The 21,497-nt window shown below is 32.4% G+C and overlaps 1 protein-coding gene across 4 annotated transcripts in view; it reads left to right on the top strand.

Moving 5' to 3' along the window:
- LOC129949266 (uncharacterized) overlaps nt 1–21,497 on the top strand; it is a 126,798-nt gene that overhangs the window by 42,933 nt on the left and 62,368 nt on the right. Inside the window, exon 1 of one of the 4 annotated variants that reach the window (XM_056060617.1) lies at nt 2,596–2,616. The exons of the other annotated variants lie outside the window; for them this stretch is intronic. The gene's annotated coding sequence lies outside the window, so the exon portion shown is untranslated. Of the gene's footprint in view, nt 1–2,595; nt 2,617–21,497 lie in introns of those variants that run through there. 4 annotated transcript variants of the gene reach the window in all.

The raw sequence follows: 21,497 nt of genomic DNA, 5'->3' as shown, positions 1-21,497 counted from the left end.
TCAATAAGATTGGCTTTGATTTGAAGGGAATTCCTTTCAAAATACAACAAAATCGATCATTAATTACAATTTTCGTAGTGATTTTTATCGATTCTTATTTTTTATAAAAATTTACCGTTGGATTTTCCTTAAAATTTTAATTTATGTTAAAAAAATAATTGACATACGATTAAAATAATTTTGATGTGAATTCTTTAATTATTGCCAAGATATTCCTGACAAAAATCAATTTTTACCAACTTTTACTTTTCCAAAATTAATTTGGAGTCAATATATTTACTGGTTGTTGATATTTAGACGACAAAAATTAAGGTACGGATTTTCAGACGTACGTACATACGCCAACACAGACATCTCTTTTAAAATCTTTGATTTGGATTGTAGGGCCTTTGTAACGTTGAAAAATTTCCAAATTTTTAATTTGAAAAATCAGACCCATGTAATAAATTCATATAGGAAGTTACAAAAAACAATTTTAACTATTTTCTTGAACTTTGAAATTGTTATATTACTTATTTTAAAAACTTGACGTCTTCTTATTTGTTTCTTGTGAGAGTTCCAAAATGTTGAGTGTTCTATAAATATAATTCGAAATATATTTAAACTTATTTTAAGATTTAGTTTTGTTAGGCTTTTCTTGGTGACATTATTTTAAAAATGTGTTCTTAATGTCAAAACCAATTAAAAAATTTCAACTTTTACAAAATTATATCTTCCAAGTACTATTGACCTAGAAAAAAATGTAACATTTTTGATTGGACAAATTGAACCTATTGCTATGGCTTCCATTAAGAATATAGATTCTGACAAAAATATAAATACTCATATTTAAATTGGCATTCCAAATTTTACTCACCTTGAATTAAATGAATCACACGTCTAATTAAATGAAAAATTGAAATTATCCAATGTAGGAGGAACTTCAAAAACATTAATTTAAATAAGTAGTTGCTCATGTAAATGTTTTTGGTAGTGTTAAAAAACCTTTACAATATATCACACTTAAAAATCAAACAATTAATGATAATAACTCCTCACACTTCATAAATCATGTTAAATTATTGAAAAACAATTAAGGCTTGACAATCTCATGTCATGTTTTGCCTTAATTGGTTTTCAAATGTACCTACCTATAAGTACGTCATAAGTCTCTTTTTCTACCCAACTGCCTGAATATATGTAAACAAATTTCAAATCATCGGCAATAAATTATTTTTACATTATCCCCTCTCCTTCCTCCCACGCCATATCTCACCTTTAACGACTTCCTCTTTCTTTACCATATAAAAGTCTATCCAAATAGGAACTCAAGACAGCCAGACAGCACACTTTAATCATTTTTTAATATTACTCTCAAGCAAAATCCACAAACAGAAATTCTATAAACAATAAAGGTCTCCTCAAATAAAACAAAACAAAATTAAACAAACAAACAATCGATCAACTTACGTCAAAGAATTTTAAATAACTCAATAGGTTGTACCTTGCCTATGGTGTAAGGTGTAACCCTCCTTTCCCGGGTGTATAATGTGCCTACCTTTTGACTCCATAAATCTGAAAAACCATCCCATTAATCTTCTCATCCAAAAAACAAACGAAACACAAAACACAAAACTCTTATCTTAAAAGCCACAATGAAAAACGTTTTTCTCATTTTAGCCGATTCGCTGATTTGAAATTGATGACCGATATACCTTCAGAGAAAAATCAGTCCATGAATAATTGATTTTAGGGAGGGGGTTGGATAAATAATATATATGTGGCAATCGATTGAAAACCATCCAATTTCAATTGAAACAAGCAAATTGAAATCGCACAAAAGCTTCCCGTCCCCCCTTAACAATCTTCAGTCCTTCAAGCAGACCCCATTGCCCCATCATCCCCCAGAGAAATGTAAAAAGATACATTTCCATCTTCTGAATCTGAGTGCTGCCAAAAATAAACCCGCACAAAAACGCCTCAATATCGCTTTGTGCGTCATTTTTTCCTGATTGGTTCTCGCGAAATCACAATTTGTTTACATTTCGTACAATATTTCGATGTGGTGTTCTAGTTCCTCTCGAGAATAAACACAAATTCAAGAACTCGCAATGTTGAATTTCGGGCCTGACTGACTTGACTATAATATTATTGTTTTTCCCTCGAATCTCGAAAAGGGGAGCTCATGATGAAGCTGAAGTAATTTATCTTTTATTTAGGTTTCTTTTCATGGACCGATCGCTCCACTAAAATAATGCTCAAGCTCACGCTCGCGTTCCCGTCGCGTCGACGTCTCTGTCATTTACCTCAAGGTGAAGTTCAAATCTGTTGTGCTTGTGATTTGAGAAATTAGTATCTCAGACGTGTATCTCGTCGTTATGGGTATTGTGTTTGTGAAAAAATGTTTTTTCTTTTACACTTTTATTTATGTGAATTAAATAAGTGAGAAGAATAATTTTCTATTAATTAAGTTTATTTGTTGTAAATTAAAATTCGAAACATCTGTGCAAAAATAAAAGAGCTGGTTGCTTAATAGTGCAATGTAATTAACTGCATTTGAAAATAGCTCTTGTTACTCGGAGGTTTCATAGTTGCCAAATTGGATATATTTTTGTTTTGAGAAATGTTTAAATAAAAGTGAGTTTGTCTTGAAATTTAACTTTAAGCTTGAAATTTCATATAATTTTTGTTAATAGAATTCAAAATAAATTTAGAGAGTTGTTAAAGAAAAATTGAAATTAGTGCATAGTGAAAGAAACTGACAACTAAGTGCTTTGTAGATCTAACACTGGTTCTCTTACTTAAAAATGCAATCATTTCTAAAAAGAAAACAACAGAAAAATTAATATTTTTAAAACATCAATAACAGATCTTCTCAAAAGGAGCAATGTCTTCTCTAAAATTAAAAGATTTTTGTATGAGATTTTTTAACTTTGAAGCCAATTCCGACAATCATCATCAGCAAGTCATTCGTTGTAATTTATCTAACTTAAACTGTTAAATTTAACGGAATCAAAGTGTGCGCCATCTGGATGCGCCCTTTCTCAACATTAAATAATTCCTTTTTTCAAGTAGTTTTGACAGATAAACACAATTGTAAAACGTCATTCAGTGACATTTTAGCTTTAAATCAATACACAACAAAAGAAAACGCCGAAATTGTAGCCATATTTCTTGAAAGTTGGAGAGACTGTGAAAAAAGGTATGAAATTTTTTGTCTTAGCAGACTACGAAACAATTTCCAAAATGCAGTCGTTTTGATCAAGTTTTTGGAGATGAAGTATTCAGGATGCGTTGTTTAAGAAAATGGTGATTCGCTCTCTAGACATTTAAAAATTTATTTAAGCAATCCGACGGAAATTGAAGAACTTTAAGCTCGAAATATAAAATGATATCCAGAATGTTCAAAACCAAAAACCTACTTTTCGTTTATCAATAGAAGTTGTCATAGATTCGATGCTGTAACTAAAATCTAACTTAAAATAAAGTCTTAACTTCTCAGTAGATTTTTACAAGACTGTTAAGTTGAAAATTAAATTGAAAACATGATGCGTAATGGAGTGGTTTTTAAGAACTTAAAAATTTCAAATGCTAATACCTCGCAGAAATGTTGTTACAAATAAATTTTTATTATTTTAGTTTAATTTTTCATATTTTATATACGATTTGCTGGATGTAAGGTTAGGTTAACGTGACCGCGGATTTAGAATCCACACACTTAGGCCAAAACAAAAGGCCCATTGTGTTACCACATAAATCTAGAGAATTACTTCTTACTAGTCGAACCATTTTGAGCTTTTTATAAAGCGTAGAAGATATTTGATATCCTTTTTAGCTAGTTCACCGGGATTTTCAAAAGAGTATTCTCTTAGATGAAGTTTGCGTCTTAGTGAAAGAGCAGAGCAAGTGCAGAGAAGGTGAGAGATTGTTTCCTCTTCTTATTCGTCCATACAGCTCCTGCGAAAGTCATTTGAGGCTGCACCAAGTCGTATTGCGTGTCTGCCTATAAGACAGTGTCCCGTAAGGACACCTTTTAGGGAGTTAATGAGAAGTCTGATTTGAGATAACAAGTCTTTAGAGCGCTTAAGGTCCAGTCAAGGCCATATGAGTTTTGTGCCTGCGCATGTTGGTAAGCAGTGCCACCTAGAGTTTGCTATCACAAAAGCTGTTTCTTTTAGCATAAGCTTACATGTGAAATAGGCATGATGGTTCCATTTTTAGCGAGTTCATCGGCTCTACAATTTCCCGTGATGTCTCTGTGGCCCGCCACCCAACACACGTGAATGTTAAATTGCTGCGCCATCTCCATAAGAGACGATCAACAATCGAGGGCCGTTTGAGATTTGGTTGAGACGCTGGATGTTAGCCTCGGCAAAAAGTTACAAAGCCCGTCCGATCAGTCTTAAGTTTCCACTAGTTCTTACAATAATTCTGCTCATATGGTGCCAAAGGTGGCTTGAATATTAGCTTCTAATGCTTCACGAGTTGCTAGTTTACCGACATAAACCAAGAACTAAGCATATTACCATAAAAAGTAATCGAAAGGGTTTTAGTCGCAAGACCTAGAAGGACAATAAACAGAAGCATTGCTGAAAATAAAGTTGACCTCAAATTGATGGTCAAACGTGCAGTGTGATAAGTTGCACCATTTTATTTGACTTTAATGTCTTCGAGGTTCAGCTCATCGATTTTTGAAAACAAAACCGTAACGTTAGCTTATTTGTCATTTTGAAACAAATAAGAACCCATGACACCGCCCGCATGTAAACCACAACAAACAGTCAATTTTAATCGTTGTAACGACGACTCGACTACATCTGCAACGTCGCATCTTTGCCACCTCAGGACATTCTGATATTCTCTATATTCTGATTCTTTAATATGTGAAGATTGTCTTTGCTCCATATACGGTAATTGTTTTTGTTGCCAAACTGAGCTTTCTGAGTTTCTCAATAAGAGCGCTAAAAACTTTTTGTTAAATAAAACAAAAAGACCAGTCTTGGTCTCTGGAAGTACGGCCCAATGACGCCGCCACCGGCCCATAAACCAAACCAAACCATAATTTGTTCGGAATGCAATGAAGACTCGTGGAGTACGTGTGGATTGCTGTCTGACCAATACCGAATATTTTGTTTATTGACGAAGCCAGACAATGAGCTTCATCGATGAAGATGATTTTTTAAAGATATTTGCGCAAAATTCGCCACAACCCCGTCAAAGAGATACCCATATGCCCAGATATGAGAGACACATTAGGGCTTTCTGCCTAAAGCCTCTGTGGCATGCATCAGCAATATTCTCGACACAACGGGCACTTTTTTGTCTCACTGACACGGGAACATTTTGTACTGTGCCTGTGGATTCAAATTTTTCCACTAGACCCTCAATTGTCTGACTGATCTGCCAGAAAAATTATAATGACCCTGAATTGGATGTAGCGCTCTTAACATTGAGGCCACTGACTCCAAATTTTGGTAGTAAATTTTAATTATTTCGACTCGTTTTTGGCTCGTTTATCTTTCCATCATGCAATGCCAAGCCTTACTGAAGACAAATGTCAAAAGAGCTGCAAGAAACATAGCGTCTATTGAACAACCCTGTAATATTGTAGTTCTGCTGTTCAACGATTCAAGATGAATAACAAAACCTTAACAAACAAAAAGAAGAGTTGTAAAAATTTTAATACCTAGTTCAGAGATCTTAAAAGAAGGCTTTGAATAGACAGTATGTCAGCTATTTTTCTATGATCTTCTAGATTTAACAGTTGGGCTAATATGGAAGTATTTGTCTTTAAGACCTTGATGTTATGTCAATGAAATGTGACACATAGTCACAGTTTTAATATTATTAAAAGTAAACGACGTTAATGGCATCCTTGTGGATCAATATAGTAAGCATTGTTGAGAAAGTTGATTGAAAGTATGATACCATAAGATTGATTTTGTTTAATTTTTGTTTTTATATATTCTATCGAAATGTATGGATGAACCTATAGTTCCAATTTATTTTACAAGTTGAATTAATCACGTTCTGGTGGCAACATTGGATCGCACACAATTGCTTGCAAAATTTGATCGTGTTTTAATTAAAATTCAATTGCAGTTAATTACAAGAAAGTATTTTTTTTATTTTTCGGTTTTCGAGTTTATTGCATCCAAATAAAGGCAGGTTGTGGTGTGCTTGCTTCTATACTCCTCCCAAATCCCATTTCCCGCCGCCCCGCTTTAGTCAAAAGTCTATGATAAATGATTCAAACAAACAGAAGAGCACCTTTGAAAAAAGAAAACAAAATATTATACTACTTATAAAATGTGAATGTAATTAAGATTCCAGTATGGCTGGTGTTTAATTTTGATTTTCTCTTCGTGTTTTATTTGGAAATTTTTATTTCTTTGAATTATTACACTTGGAAAAGATATTTTTGCAAAGATAAAAGATATAAACAGGTAAATGCGGCAGACATTTCTATATCCAACAGATATAAAACAGTTTAAAGTAGTTCAAATTCAGAATTTATGAATCTTCAAAAAGCTACGACTTCATGGTCTGTATGGTAAGGTATTTGCGGTAGTCGGTAGTGTCTTGAATTATTTTACCTATGTAAGAAGCTGTTTGTTATTGTCTTTCGTAAAGTAAATTATTATTTGCGTGGGGTGCAAATTATTCAAACTCACACCCTCTTCAAATCTAGTTCAGGGCAAAATTTGTGTTTTTTGTCTAATTGGATGTTCGAGTAATGGGTATGAGTTTAAAGTACTGTGAGCTACAATATTTATGAAGGCGGTAGTGCGGCGACGGTGGTGGTGGGTTGGAAATTGAATGCGTCATTCGAAAATGATAATGAACAGACACCAGAGACAGTAAAGTCTTACCCGTATAGAGAGGGAGATTATGAAGACTTTATATGATGAGTGGGTGCCTAAGTCATTTCCTAAGGGGAAATTATCTTATTTCCTTTTTCTTATCGGCGAACGGTAGATTGAAAACCAATCTGTGTGCCTTAGGCAATTCGTATATTGTGACAGATAATATGGTAGATTGTCAAGGTTGTCATAAATTTAGAACAGACGATAAAAATGACATCATTCAGTCAGACAAAATTTTTGAAATATAATTATATGCCATTTAACGATTTTACTGAAATTGAAGCTGAAGTTTCATCAGTAAAATTTGTGTTTTTAAATAATTGTATACTTAAGAATTTAAGAATTTATTTGCGTAGCTGACTTTTTTGAGAAATGAAATCGAACTAATTTTGGAAAGAGCTTTTGAAAGTGATACATTGATATTTTTAGTCAAGATTCGAAATGTTTCACCAAATATGTGTTGTTTTTTTCATTGAAGTTTTCTATAAATTTCTTAAAATATAAATCCCTTAAATGGTATTATTTGTAAATATAATCAATCAATACATTGAAGCAACGTTTATATCAATCAATCAAATGTGCGCAGATGAATCTTGATCAACTTATTTAACTTGCATTCCTATGTGACTATAGATTGAAGTGATTGATATAAGCTTTGATTGATTGTAAATACGTTTATTCGCAAAATACAATGTTTCTGTGTCATTTAGTGCGTTGTAAACTAAGAAACTAATTAATTATATAAATATTAAAAAAAAAATACAATTATTTTTGTAAGTATTCCAGATTTACTTTACAGAGAAAAATTAAATAAAAGTATGACACATTAAAGTATTCCATATGTTTAAATAAAAGTTCATTTGAATCACGTACATAAATTTAAATAACATTTTAACATGAAATTAGATTTCATAAACATACATAGTTCGAAATATTGTGATATTTCTGACAAAATATGTTTACAGCTTAGTTGTAGCTATTGGTCAGGTGGAAAATGCCATGTTGACATTTCCAGACGATAAACGTCAGATGTAAACATTTATTGGAAGGCCATATCACAAGAACCCAATGTTCAATAGACTCTAAATTTTGTTTTAAACCGACCCACACTGATAACATCACATCCATACCGTTTTCTGATTTTTCTAAGACTTTAACAAAATATTGATAACAATATTTTGTATGACATAGGAAAGGGTCAATATTTTTCTTTGTCTCATAATAATAGATTTTCGTGTTTTGTAAAGAAAGCTGTCAATTCAATTTTCTCGAAGAAATCAACTTGAAGTAATGAATATAGTAGAATTTTTTGACAGTTGTTTTCTTAGAAAAAAAAATAAAACAAATTGGGTGGCGCAACAGTCCGTTGGGAACCAGGGCCTAGTGATTTACAACTCTCAAACATTCCTGTGTACTGTTGTCAGGAATGGAAAACAAACAGATTTTAATTGTCTAAGAACATTTATCATACGCGAATAACAAAACTTCTGCATAAAATTAAATAATTTTAAAGTCAATACTTTCATCCATTCTCGAGACATTCAAATACAACATTCGTAGATTCTAATTTTTCATAAAAACCCAAACAGTTGGATTTCTCTTAAAATATCATTAAATGTTAAAAATATTTTTTGTATAAGATAAAATTATTTTAAGGGCAATATTTTCAATTTTTGATTTTTAACTTCCCATAGGAAGTTATTGTAATGGGTCCGATCTGTCAAATTGAAAATTTTGACATTTCTCGAAGTTTCAAAGTCACTAGATCCGAAATAAAAGATTGTTAGAAAGATGTCTGTGCAACGTGTGTACGTACGATTGTATGTCCGTACGTCCGTATGTTCGCGACGTTTTTTTCGTCGTCCATAGCTCAATAACCAGAAGAGATATCGATTTCAAATAAATTTTGTTATACAGATAAAAAAGCAGAAAGATGCAGAAAGGGCTTTTAAGAAAATTGAGTTTTAAAAAAGGGGAACATTTTGGTTAACCATAAATATCTTACGAACCAAAAACGCTAGAGACTTGAATTAAATTTTATAAAATATATTGTAACGTGATATCAAAGAAGTATATTTGTTGAAAAAAATCCATTTAACTGTTTTTTTTTATAATTCAAAAAAACTGAAAAAAAAATGTTGTCACCTCCAAAATCTTACGACTAAAATATGATTTCATCTCCAAAACAATTTTGTGCAACGAAGAATAATGTTTTTGACATCTGATAAAATTTTGAAAAAATCGAATTGACAGTTTTTTTTATAAAACAATAAAATTAAAAAAAAAAAAACATTACTCAATGTTGGTAAAAATTGAATATCGATTCAAATATCTTTTGAAAAACTTGAAATATGGGCTTCAAATTTATTTTATCTTATAAGAAATATTTGTCTCAACATTCTGAAAAATGTGGAGAAAAATCGATTCGACAGTTTTTTTTACAAAAAATAAAAACCTAAAAAAAAAAAATGTATAAAAGTTGGTAAAAATTGATTTTCGACTCTTCAAAAATTAAAAATATTGCCTTCAAACTTATTTTATATCAGAGAAAATATTGTTTTCGATATTCAGTAATTTTTATATAAAAATCCAGCAGTCCGTTTTTTCATAAAAAATAAAATCAAAAATAGTACGCAAATTTGATAAAAATTGATACGAGTACATATAGACAAACTTTTAAGCAAGAAAAATCGACAGACGGGATGGGAAGTTATCAGTGTGGGTCGCATCCCAGCCTCTTTTTTATTTTATGGTGTAAACTCTTGAGATGGGTTGTTTTTAATCATTCAATTAGCTTCAAACAATAGTGTTTTATTCATTAGTGTTTGAATATGGGTCAAAAAGTCAACTGCTCGGCAGAAGAATGGAAATAAGTTCTTTGACTAAGAGATAAGGGCAAGGCCTACAAATTTATTGCATAGGCACTAGGCAGATCTCAAAATTTTATAAAAATTGCTCTCAAGCACAGAAAAGTACGCGAGAAAACTATTAAACACGCAGGTGGGAATATAATGATGTGGGGCTGTTTTTCCTGGTACTGTGTAGGCCCTATATTTCGTACTAATAACATCTTAACAAAATAGGTATATAAGGACATTTTGGAAGATGTCATGTAGCTCTTTTTTGAAGAAAACATGCCCCTGCAATGACAATTTCAGCAAGACAATGATCCGAAACGTACCGCAGGTCTTGTGAAAGATTGGTTTCGAGGGAAACAAGTATCCGATGTCCCATGGCTAAGTCAATCCCCTGATCGCAATCCTATTGAGAACTTGTGGAATGAGCTTAAGCGTAAATTAGGGGGTCAAGATTTCACTAATGGAAACCAATTGTGGGAAACGGTTCAAAGAGAATGTTATACCCATAGGCCAGAAAACATGCTGGTTGCATGCAAGGTTCATAGAGTCAATACCGCCACGACTCCAAAAGTTTTATATAATAATCAAGGACACTCAGGTTATTAGAGTAAGTCAAACTAAAATTGTGATAAGATAAAGAAAGTATTATTAAAAACGATAATATTAATGCTTAAGGAAGACGCACTTTTTTGCCCAAACCTCCATCTGCAGTTTTGAGGCTATGTTATCTATAGTTCTTATGTATTTGAAAGCCTTTAAATGATTTTTATTTAATTAATATAAGAGCTTTAAAAATATTTACAAAAAATTTATATTTAACAGAACAAAAGTAATAAAAAATTAATTACATAATACAAAAATTAATTATCACACCTATTTTTTTGACTAGCTGTGTATATCGGAGGTACAAACATTTTAAAGGGCATCTTGGGGAAGTTTTCAGCCACTTCAATTTATTTTTGTACTTGAAGACAAATTTCTCATTTTCATTTAATATTAATAAAATTTGTATGTTTTTAATATTAGTGCATAAGAAATACCTCATATTTCTTTAATTAGTTTTTATAAGACTATTTGTATTATTTTTTTATGTTTCATCATAAAGAGAAACATTCAGAGCGACACCTGGGAAGTCATTAAGGAACTTATACTGGTAGGGGTTAGAATGGGAGAAAATCACCAGCGCCATAAGTTTAACCATCAATGCACTATAATTTCTTTTTCAATGTATGTCTTATTGATTTTATATAAGTACAAAATACCTCTAGAAACAAGTTGATAGTTCTGGGTTCTGTTGAATGGTTTTAGTTTTTAAAAATAATGAAAAACGTTAAAATTTTAACACAAAATATTCCGTGAATTTCATATGAACATAATTAGATACATTTTTAAAATCTCAAAATTAAAGCTCTGTAAGGCCTTACAATTATAAAGTTAGTTAATTACGCCACATAGATTAATTTGTTTAATTATTTTTCATATTCCCCTCTTACCACCTGTCAATTTCCTTACCTCCATGTTTACTCATTATAAAAGGATCAATTGAGATACTTTATAACTTTATTGATAAATCTCAACAACCTATAATTTTCCCCTATATCGCGCCTGATGCTAGCCAATTTCTTCACCCACTATTTAAGCATTCACGGACGACTACTCATTCTTCACTTAATCACAGAAAATCCCTTACAGAATTACCCACTTCCTCCTCTACCACCACCAACCCCTCTTTTTGTTTTTCGATTCTAATTTAAAAAGAAAACACAACACGAAAACAGCCCCTTGGTAGTTCTCGAATAGATCTTCTTTATATCGAAACAAGTGAATTATCTGTATCGCCGCCGCCGCCGCCGTTGGTTTCGTGTCGTCGCTTATAGGAGCGGTCGTGTGTTTTACCACTCGCAGACCACACACATGCGGAATGCGGATGGAAATAAAAACAAAAGTCCTGCGAACAACTATTTAGAAAAATTAGTACCCCACTCAGGACGTTGTGTTCTTAGTTCCATAGTCCAGCCGGCAGCCGGCCTCATCGTCGTTGGTCGGGGTGGGAGTTACGCATCCTCCAAAGGTTCATATATTTGGTTTCTTCTATTGTAAGCAATAAATCGCCATCAAGCTACAAACCTAACGACGGATGGAACGTTTAGGTCTATATTTTATTTTTTTTGTGCTGAATGTTTCAAATAAGTTTCCTCTCTCTCTCACTGAGGCATCGATTTGTACCTTAATTGGGAACAAGTCCCATTCGGGGGGATGATGGAATTCTACTCACGTAAGAGCAATTTTGCTTATGGCAAGGCTAGGCTTTGGCTATGGCGTTCGTGCTGGGGCCTATTACTTAAGGCAGTAAATAAATCGTTTAAGAATCGTCGTTTTCGTTGTCGTTGTCGTGTCGTTTAGGTGGATCAAGAGTGAATGGCAGAGTGTTATATAGGACGCACTTGTATAGTCAAAGATGTAAGGTTATAAGGTTTTTCTACTTTTGGAGCCACGTATTTTGGTAGTTCTTGACCAAGTTCCATTATTATATCAATTTGAATAGACTAAACATTTTTGATTCAAATAAGATCCTCTCTCTTTTTTTTTTAATTTAAAGATAAGGATACAACAGATCCTTTGATAATTTCAATATTTCAAATTTTGATGAACACTAATTGTTATCGGTTTCACAATACTGTACTTCCCATACTATAAGGGTCACTCTCCTATCTATCTATTTACCCTTCAGATCAGTCTTTCTGTCTATATCTTAAAGATACACATAAGAAATAAAGGATACAAATAAAAAGAAAGCACCTCTCCTTTGACTAAAAGTAATGATGAAAGACGAGCTTTTCTTTTTTCCCTTCGTGTGATGCCTTCCGCTTCCTTGGATAGCCATTGAAATGCCTCATTTGAACAAATCTCTATATTTCGCTTGGGTAATTACAATCATTATGAAGAAATGCTTCATAATTTGTGTTTCATGTTATTTGCCAAACCACTTTGTCTACGTCTTCAAGTCTTCAAGTTTGTTTCTCCGACGTTCGAAAAAATCGAAGACAGAAAAAATAAAACCCCTCACAAAACAAGGGTGAAAAATATTGCTAAGTCGACTATGAATAAGTTTGTTTACTTTTTCAACAAAGACGATTAAATATGTTTTGTTGGTAAAGCATTTTTATAGAAGGTGTTATGTACCTAGGAGGCTATACAGAACATTTTATTAAGCCTATTGAGGGATTTTCGAAAAAAAGTAATCAGTGTCTGATGTGGCATTGAAAGAAGTGTCTTCTCCTCTTTAGCTGTCAAAAGGAATTTAAGCCTTTCGGGGAGGATTTATATAAAGGCATACACAAATAAACTTTTTTTCAACGCTTAAACTTCAACTTTAACTTTAATAACTGATGTTAATACCACGAGAGTCTGTATTCAATTTTTGGACTTAAATTTGGTTGAACTATTAAATATTAATTCCAGTTAAGATCTTAGCGTAAAAAGTAATCACTTCCAGGATATTTTTGGCAAACCTAGTTCTTTTCAAAAGAAGGTACAGAATCCTTAGAAATCTTTGTAAGTCAACTTATAATTACTTAATTTTGTATTCCTAGGAACCTTATTTATAATTCATCAACTTCTTGCATTATGAGAAATTGAAAATATCTTTCTTTTCTTTAAAGACTGTTCTCGTTTAAGGTTTATTTAAAGGTAAGACTTCTACCTTCCCACACAGAGACGAAGATGAAGTTGATGATTTTGTTATTCACAAAACGAATCCTTTAGAGAAAACAATAATATAGTCCTTTTCTATGTGATCTATTTTTATTCACATATAATTTAAGATACCACATCTATATATACATACACGCTTCTCGCTTATGTATGCAATGTGTACATGAGAAAGGAATTTAAAGGACGTTTTATTTCAAGAACATTTTGCTTATAGTTTATAGATCCTGAGGCAATCCTTTTTTCTGTTCACTTTTGTTGTTGGTTGATGAATTTCTATTTAGCTGTGGTCCTTGGAGGCACTAAACTCAACATAGTCACAGTTACAGTAGCACCACATACGCAGAATGCTTTTATATGGAAGGAACAAGCAATGAATTTCAACTGAGAATACAAAGCATTATTCAAATTCAAAAGTCCCTATATAAATTCCCTAGATAGTATTATCAGGGCTGTATTTATATTTATGTGGGCCTTGGGGAATGACTCCAGTTGGAACAAGGATTACATTGTTTATGATTATAATTTAGAGTAACGTTAATGATTTTACCTCCATTAATTTCATTCAAGAAAATAAACAACTATTTAAAAACTATTTGTATGGCATCCTTGGGCAATAAATTTGCCATTAATTACCAAATAACAAATTTCTATTAACGAAATCAAAAAGAAAAGAATCCAACGTTGGGCTTGTAAAAATCCTCCATCCCAAATGCGGCCCTGTTTTATATTATTTTGCATTAGTTAGCAGTTTGTTGCTTTTCACTATGATCCTTCAAAACGCCTTGGAGTGGTGTTTTGTGCAGTGCGCGAAATTGTGTGCCTTTTTTTGTCTGTGTATACATTTAGTATACGAATAGGAATGCAAATTAGGCATTGTCTTGGGATTGTTTTGCATTTTAAATTGGCATAGAAGAGATTCTGACAGACATCACCAACATCAACTAAACGTAAAAGGCGGGATGGTTTAAACTTTTCTTCTTCCCAGCAAATTGAACTTTTTCCTTTAGCGGTTACTTAAAATCCCATAGACCTCGCAATAATGATGAATATAAAGGATAAAGGACAAAAACAACAACAACAAAAAGAACCACAACGTTTCCTTGAGAATTAACAGAGTCTTTTATGATTCAACATATAGGTACAAGAAAATATTCTTCCTTCCTTTATTTTTGGTTGTGCTTTATGTGCGGGCGCCCTTAAGTAAAAAGTTTTCTTTGCCAACTTCTTCTAAGATTCTCCTTCACTACATAAACCTAGGTTTGCTTTTTCTTCCTCTTTTATTTCTTAAGGATGGTGTCCTTTTGTTTGGCACCCAGGAACAATTGAGTATTAAAAAAAAGGAAAAAAAAAACATAGAAAACGGATTGAAGATGAAATATTCATCTTCGCTTAGAAAAAGGCAATTTGTGTGAGTTTCATAAGAAGAATGAGAGAAGAGTTAAGGGACTTGAAATGAAATAAAACAGAAGCATTAAATTGATAAATGCTTGGATTCTGAGTTGAAGTACACACTACTTGTTCTTCTCAAGAAAGCAATTCATAATAAAAATAAAGAACCAGAGATATCATAAAGGCAATGACAATGCTATAAGATTATGGTTAGCAGATGGTAAGTGTGTGATAGAACATCAATGAAGAAGGAAATCGTTTTGTGAGTTAAAGTAAGAGTGATGATGGATTTTAAACATTGAAGAAAGGGGAGTTATTGAAGAGAATTGTAAAATTTAGATAACAAAATGATTCACTTTAAATAAAAGTGTATACGGTGGCGCCTAAACATTGTTTGATCAAAAATGTTTGACATCTATGGGATCTTACCATAACTGGAAATCTAAGCCTAGCTATTAAAACGACCTTAAACCTCTAGCTAGTAAATCACATTTTATATCATCAATTTTAAGTAGTTGATCTTTTTAATATACGTAAGTCTGAATATGCATTCAAATGCTTTCTCTTAAACAATCGAGCGTGCTCAAAATTTGTCTTCTGATATTTTTTGTACTTATACTTATTTTGAAAAACAATACTAAATTAAAATAAGTACATATCATTGTTTTAACGCAAGATGTACAAAAAATTATTTGTGATATTTTATTTACAAACTAATTTTCTATAGTAGTAGTTGTTCATTTCTAACAAAAATTCAATATTGGTAGTTTTTTTTCTTAGATTTTTATGAAATGTATGAAAAATATCTTTTTATGCTTCTAAATAAGTGTATTCCTCAAAGAACCTTTATTTTGTCTCTAAGTTTTCTGAGAAACAAATGAAGTTATTCCAATAGTTTTTTTCCTGAAGGAATTCTCAATAATATTTGAACATTAAAAATGTGTAATATCATTTTTGGATTTTTGAAAAAATTATTTAATTTGCAAAATTTTGTATTGCAAAAATATGTCTTCACTTTTCAACATGATGCTTATTTTAAACCTGTATTTATAAGCACGAAACAACTGCATCACAAAATTTAAAAAAAACGGTCCTGGATGCAACTCTTTCTATGTTTATATTTAAACGCAGTGCGAGCGTTAGAAAAATAGGGAAGGATTTAAAAGCAGATACCGGTGCACATTGGTCTTAAAGTTCTGAACTTCAAAATGGGGGGGGGGGGGGAAACAGAGTTGGCCAAAGCATTCCACATTCTCGATGTGCGATTTAAGAAAGAATCTCTGTACTTGACAGTACGCCCGAAATTGAGCTCAAGGGTAAACTGATGAGCATTCCTAGAAGTGCGAGTATTACGGCTGCATTTTTAAGGATATCCATTTTGTATTCTTAAAAGTAACAGATATTTCTTTTTTATTGTAAAGTTAGGAAGTTGACATTATGTGTCATCATTTAAATGACCACCACGCGAATTGTTGCAAGCATGGATTCTTTTGAAGTAATTTTTAACCACTTTTGATACATATCGGTATCTCAGCCATAACTTGACGAAGGTTGGTTTTCAAGTGCTCAATAGTTAAAAGTTTATCTGCAAAAAAAACGGTCTTTAACATATGCCCACAAGAAAAAGTCCAGCCAGCGGTGTCAAATCGCATGATCTTGATGGCGATTGATATGACGACGAGAAATTAACCGGCAAGAAAACGTCTCTTACAATAAAGCACTATTTGCCCGAGTTGTGTTTAAATATGCATAACGATGAAATGCTGTGTGGTTGTGTTGGTGTGTGTTTGCTTTTTTTAGCCCGTAGGATATCTTCACGCATTTTTTAATCTTCTGCAAGGGAATCAAAAGATGTATCCGAATTGCCTTTTTGGCCTATCGAGGCAATGGCATCTTATCCCTTAACAAAACACCTTGAACACGCATAAAATGCAGAAAAGTTAAAATAAGCTAATAATATCTCCATAAATCTTTAAGCACTTTTAATTGTTGCAAGATTTAGTAGTTTTTACAGAATCTGAAAATAGTTCTAAAAATGATAAAAATGACGGAACTATATCCTGAACTTTAATGTGTCATGCTTATCTCTGTTTTATCGATATTTTTATAAAAAATGGTTCATCGAATTTTGGCATTTTAACCATCAAACAATTTTACCGTTATGCTTGAACTTCTATCATTAGAATAATCTTGAACTTAAATTCAAACGTACGGCCTAGTAGAGAGATTTTATTTTCAACTGTACATCAAGAATGTGGAATGTTTGACACAACTTTATTTTCTCCTTCAATTTTTAAGACCAATCCGCATTGGTATCTCTTCTTAAATTTTTCCCTATTTTTCTAAGGCGCTCACTGTTAAATAAAATTAATTATTTTGCAGAAGTTACTGAAATTTCGAAAATCATTCGTAAAAAATTATAAACCATCAAAAAATTGAAATGGAACAGAAAGACAAATTCATCAGTTGTTTTTCAATATTTAAAAGCGTAAATTTTTTGGATACAAGTTACACTCAGAAATTGGAGGATTTTAAGTTTAGATGTTTTTAGACGTCTTTTAGGTTTCTTTCTATTTTTTGCGGCTTTTTTTTGTAAATTTCAATTTCTTCTTAGCTTGTACAACTTTTTTACAAACTTGTTTAACTTATTTGACTTGTTGAATTATAATTTTTGTCCTTTTTAATGATCCCTTAGTAGATGTTTTTTCGTTGATGTTATTTCTTTGTTCTTAAGATAGATATCAGACATTAAAAAAGGATTATGAGCAACATTTTTTTTTTTCTTAATAATAACCTACATCAATCCATCAAATATCTGTTGTACTTCTAAATTAAACTTGAGTAAGGCTCATTTCTTCATTCTATTCCTTAGTAGCTCCAAATTGATACCGAATTGACGGTAGCAGTTGTTCCATCATCGTTTGCGAAGAAGTAAAGTCCAATCACACCTCCAGACCAAAGAGCGCAGCAAACAAAGACGTCTTGTGGATGTAATGGCCACTCTTCAATTACTTGAGGATTATCAGAACCTTAAATACGAACATTTTGTTTATTAACAATACCAACAGATTGGAAAATGTGCTTTGTCGCTAAAGAAAATTTTTTCCGAAAAATCGCCGTCCTCCGCTTGTTGTTTAAGCACCCATTCGACGTATCTACGACGCTGTGAATAGTCACCTGGTTTTAGTTGTTGTGTGGGCTGGACTTTATATGGATTAAGGTTTAGATCTAAATGCAAATCTAAAACAGACCTTATTCTTGAGAACGACAAGGAATAGAAACAATTTTCATTTCCCTTGCAGCAGCGATATTTTCAGTGGTACAAGCGAAATAATGAAGTAGAGACCTTTTTATATATCCTTAAAACAATGCGGTCTTCTCAAATTTCGACAGTTGGAAGATTATGTTAACAACAATTTCTTATCAGTGTAATTTTGCTTTTTTTAGCTTTACGTATTTTGTAAGAAAATTGTCATTTAATTTTTTCTAAAAATTAGCAATAATATTGTGCATATCATAAAATAAGCTTGATTTCGAAGAGGGGTTAGTGTGTAGTTGTTTTAATTTTATTTTCCACATTTATTTTCATACAAAACTAATTCGACAAAAATGAAACCAAACGTTCTGATTTGTGTTTCAATTTTGCAAATTTTCAGTAACAAAATTGAGTCATTTTTGTGCTGGATTTCGATCAGCAAAAGATGTTTCCAACGATAAAAATTTACATGATTGCTATGACCGACCTTTCATAAAAAATCTAATGATTGGTTTCATTGAAATAATCTAATGACATAACTACATAAAACCGTTCTCATAATTTTCCATTTTCGATTACATCCTTTTTGACATTCCTTAAATGGCAGATAACATTTTCCATAATCGTGTTATGACAAGTTCGAAAATTTCAAGGATAAGACTCATTCGAAACGAAAAACCTTTTAAGATTTTGTTTCAAAAATCTTTAACCCAAAATTTCATTCCGTTGGTTTCCATGATTTACTTTAAATTTCCCACAAAAACGGTAATGGGTTATCATCTGCTTGGTTAGGCTTTATCTATGTTTATCCTTGTATAAGGATTGGAATCCTTTTCTGTTTGTAAGACAAATGCTTCTTCAGTTTCCTGTGGCACATCACCGTCACATGTACGGACATTTTCTTCTTACAGACATTCGTCGTCATCGCCGTCGTTGCCACTGTCTCCGTCGTCGTAGCATCGAATCGTCTAGTTTTGAAATTTTAGTTTTTTTGTTTGTCTATCATAAATGATGAATCATGTTGTCACCAAACAAAAATGTCTCCAAAGAAAATTTGTGAGATCATCCAGATGTACCTTACATTTATTTTAGATGTTGAGATTCTTCTTCTGAAACTTATAAATGTAGGTACATCAAAAGCAAAAGATATACCTACAACAAAACGACATCAGCTGAGATTTTCACATTTTCATTATTCACTCACAGCGTGCACAGCACAGCACAGCACATACATATATGTTCTTTTTAGACTGAATCTGAAGTGGTTATAAATTAAAAGTGAGTTTAAATATGAAAGTGCGCTTGATGCCTTCAGAATATACACAAAGAACTTCCATTTCAGTTGAGTGACATTCTAATTAAAACTATGTTGCACATGCAACAAGAAGAAGAATAAAAATACCATCGTCGTCGTCGTCCTTACAAAAATATAAAGAGGCCCAAAATACGTATAGTTTAGATACCTTCAAACTTATGTGGATACGTTTCTATACAGCTCATCCAGCTTCCAGCTACCAGCTTAAATAATGCAAAGATCTTTGATACTTTCAACCAAATTTTATCCTTCCAGCTAATTCTATTTGAGTTTAGTTGAATTTAAAATAATTTAATTGACGATGAAGTTAAAACCAAAAATAGCTTTTATATCAAGCCGCTCCACCACCGCCGCCGCCGGTAAACCTTCGTATAACCTGCGTACTCTATGACGTATACGTGACATTTTGTCTCTATATTCCCTTAGATGGGATGTGTGACGAGAAATGATTTATATTTAAAAGCTTAACCATGTGATGTTGGTTGGAATATATGCGTACATTTTTAAGACTTGAATAAATCTTAGCAGGCATAGCATGTTTTTCAATTTCCATATAAGGACTTCTATTAAAGTCTCTATAATGGGGAAAGAGTGGGGCTGAAAGTTGATGGAAGATTGATGTTAAGATACCAAAAAGATCGATTTACATAGCATATAGAGGTACCTATCTTCTTAGAGATGAGGTTTCAGGGGCATAGGTGGAGTATACTTGTTCTAAGATTGGCACGAAATAATGAAATTAACTTGAATCACGCCTCTTTCTAAAGATGAGATTTCTCGCTTCTCGCAAAAGGATATGCGTTGTTAAGTAAGCAATGAAAAAACACTCACGTTTTGTAGTTGTTGTCGTGTTTTAAAAGTTGATAGTAGCAAAAGGAGGTAAAGGACATTATAATAAAAATATAAAAATTCAAGACAGCAAAAATGAAATTCTTTAAAAAGGGAAGAATATAATAAAAAAAAACTTTCGAACTAAAGACGAAACTCTTCCAGGATGTCGAAGATGTTCATGCATGAGGTATAAGATGATCGGTAAGGGGAGGAGGGAAGTTGAGGAGGGGGGTGGGAATAAGATTTCATAGTGGAGAAGATATGCCATGAAGAAGAAAACTGACGTGAAACTTGTCGTCCATAGAGCAGCGCATCGCATATACATATGTATACAACAACGCATCATGGTTCTGAATGTATATACGAAAAGGATAATGGATTGAATTTCGCAAGCAATATTGTTAAAAGCTTTTCAGGATATTCTTTAGAATTTTCGCTTCATTTTTTGTACTTTTTTTGTATATGTTTACATTGGTGTATATAGTTTCTTTTTACTTTTGTATATAGTGTGCCTGAGGTCCTTGAGTGTCTGTGAGCAAAAGGGTATACACCACACGTACCTATAGCTTGTGAATGTACAACTTTATAAGGATGTTTATTCCACACTATTTTCTTGGGGATATTATGTGTTGGTATAAGGTATCCTTTGGCTGCTGTGCTAACAGAAAGAATGGGAGGAAGAGAGTATCTTTATAGAGAGGTGGCATACGATGGAGTTTCAATTTGTTTTAACAACGAGATTAAGTACTTTATCTCCCAGAGAAGATTGTTATTTTCCGTCTTCTTCATTTTGCTTCATTCCATAATATTTCTTCGTTTTCTGTTCGTACACCGTCAGGACCTATGTACCTACTTCTTGGGTAAAAAATAGAGGATTATGGTTGTAATTCGATGGGGGTTTTTTTTTGAAGAGAGAAGAGACAAAAAGAAAGGATTAAGATATCAAGCTATTATGTGACTCTTAAATTTTTCATCTTATTGGTTTTCATTGTACCTTTAACGAAATTGCGGATGATGAGAGGGTGGAAGGGAGGGTGTTGGTTTGGATACATGGGTCATCACCATCGGTGATTGATGATGTCATTACGAAGATGAATTTTGGATTAATGAAGTGGATGATGATGGTTTCGATTGGGTTCTTTTGATCGGGGGCTTTAATTATGTGTAAAGAAAATGAGTTAAATAATCGATTGCGCTTTTTGTTCACATTTTGTATAAAGGGCGAATTTCTGCTGTTATAGTTTTGTTTGTGTATTTTTGTCGTTTAATCATTTTGTGTGTAAATTACA

The sequence above is a fragment of the Eupeodes corollae genome, chromosome 3, assembly GCF_945859685.1.
Source record: "Eupeodes corollae chromosome 3, idEupCoro1.1, whole genome shotgun sequence".
Taxonomy (NCBI): domain Eukaryota; kingdom Metazoa; phylum Arthropoda; class Insecta; order Diptera; family Syrphidae; genus Eupeodes; species Eupeodes corollae.
This window is presented reverse-complemented; position numbering and strand designations above follow the sequence as displayed.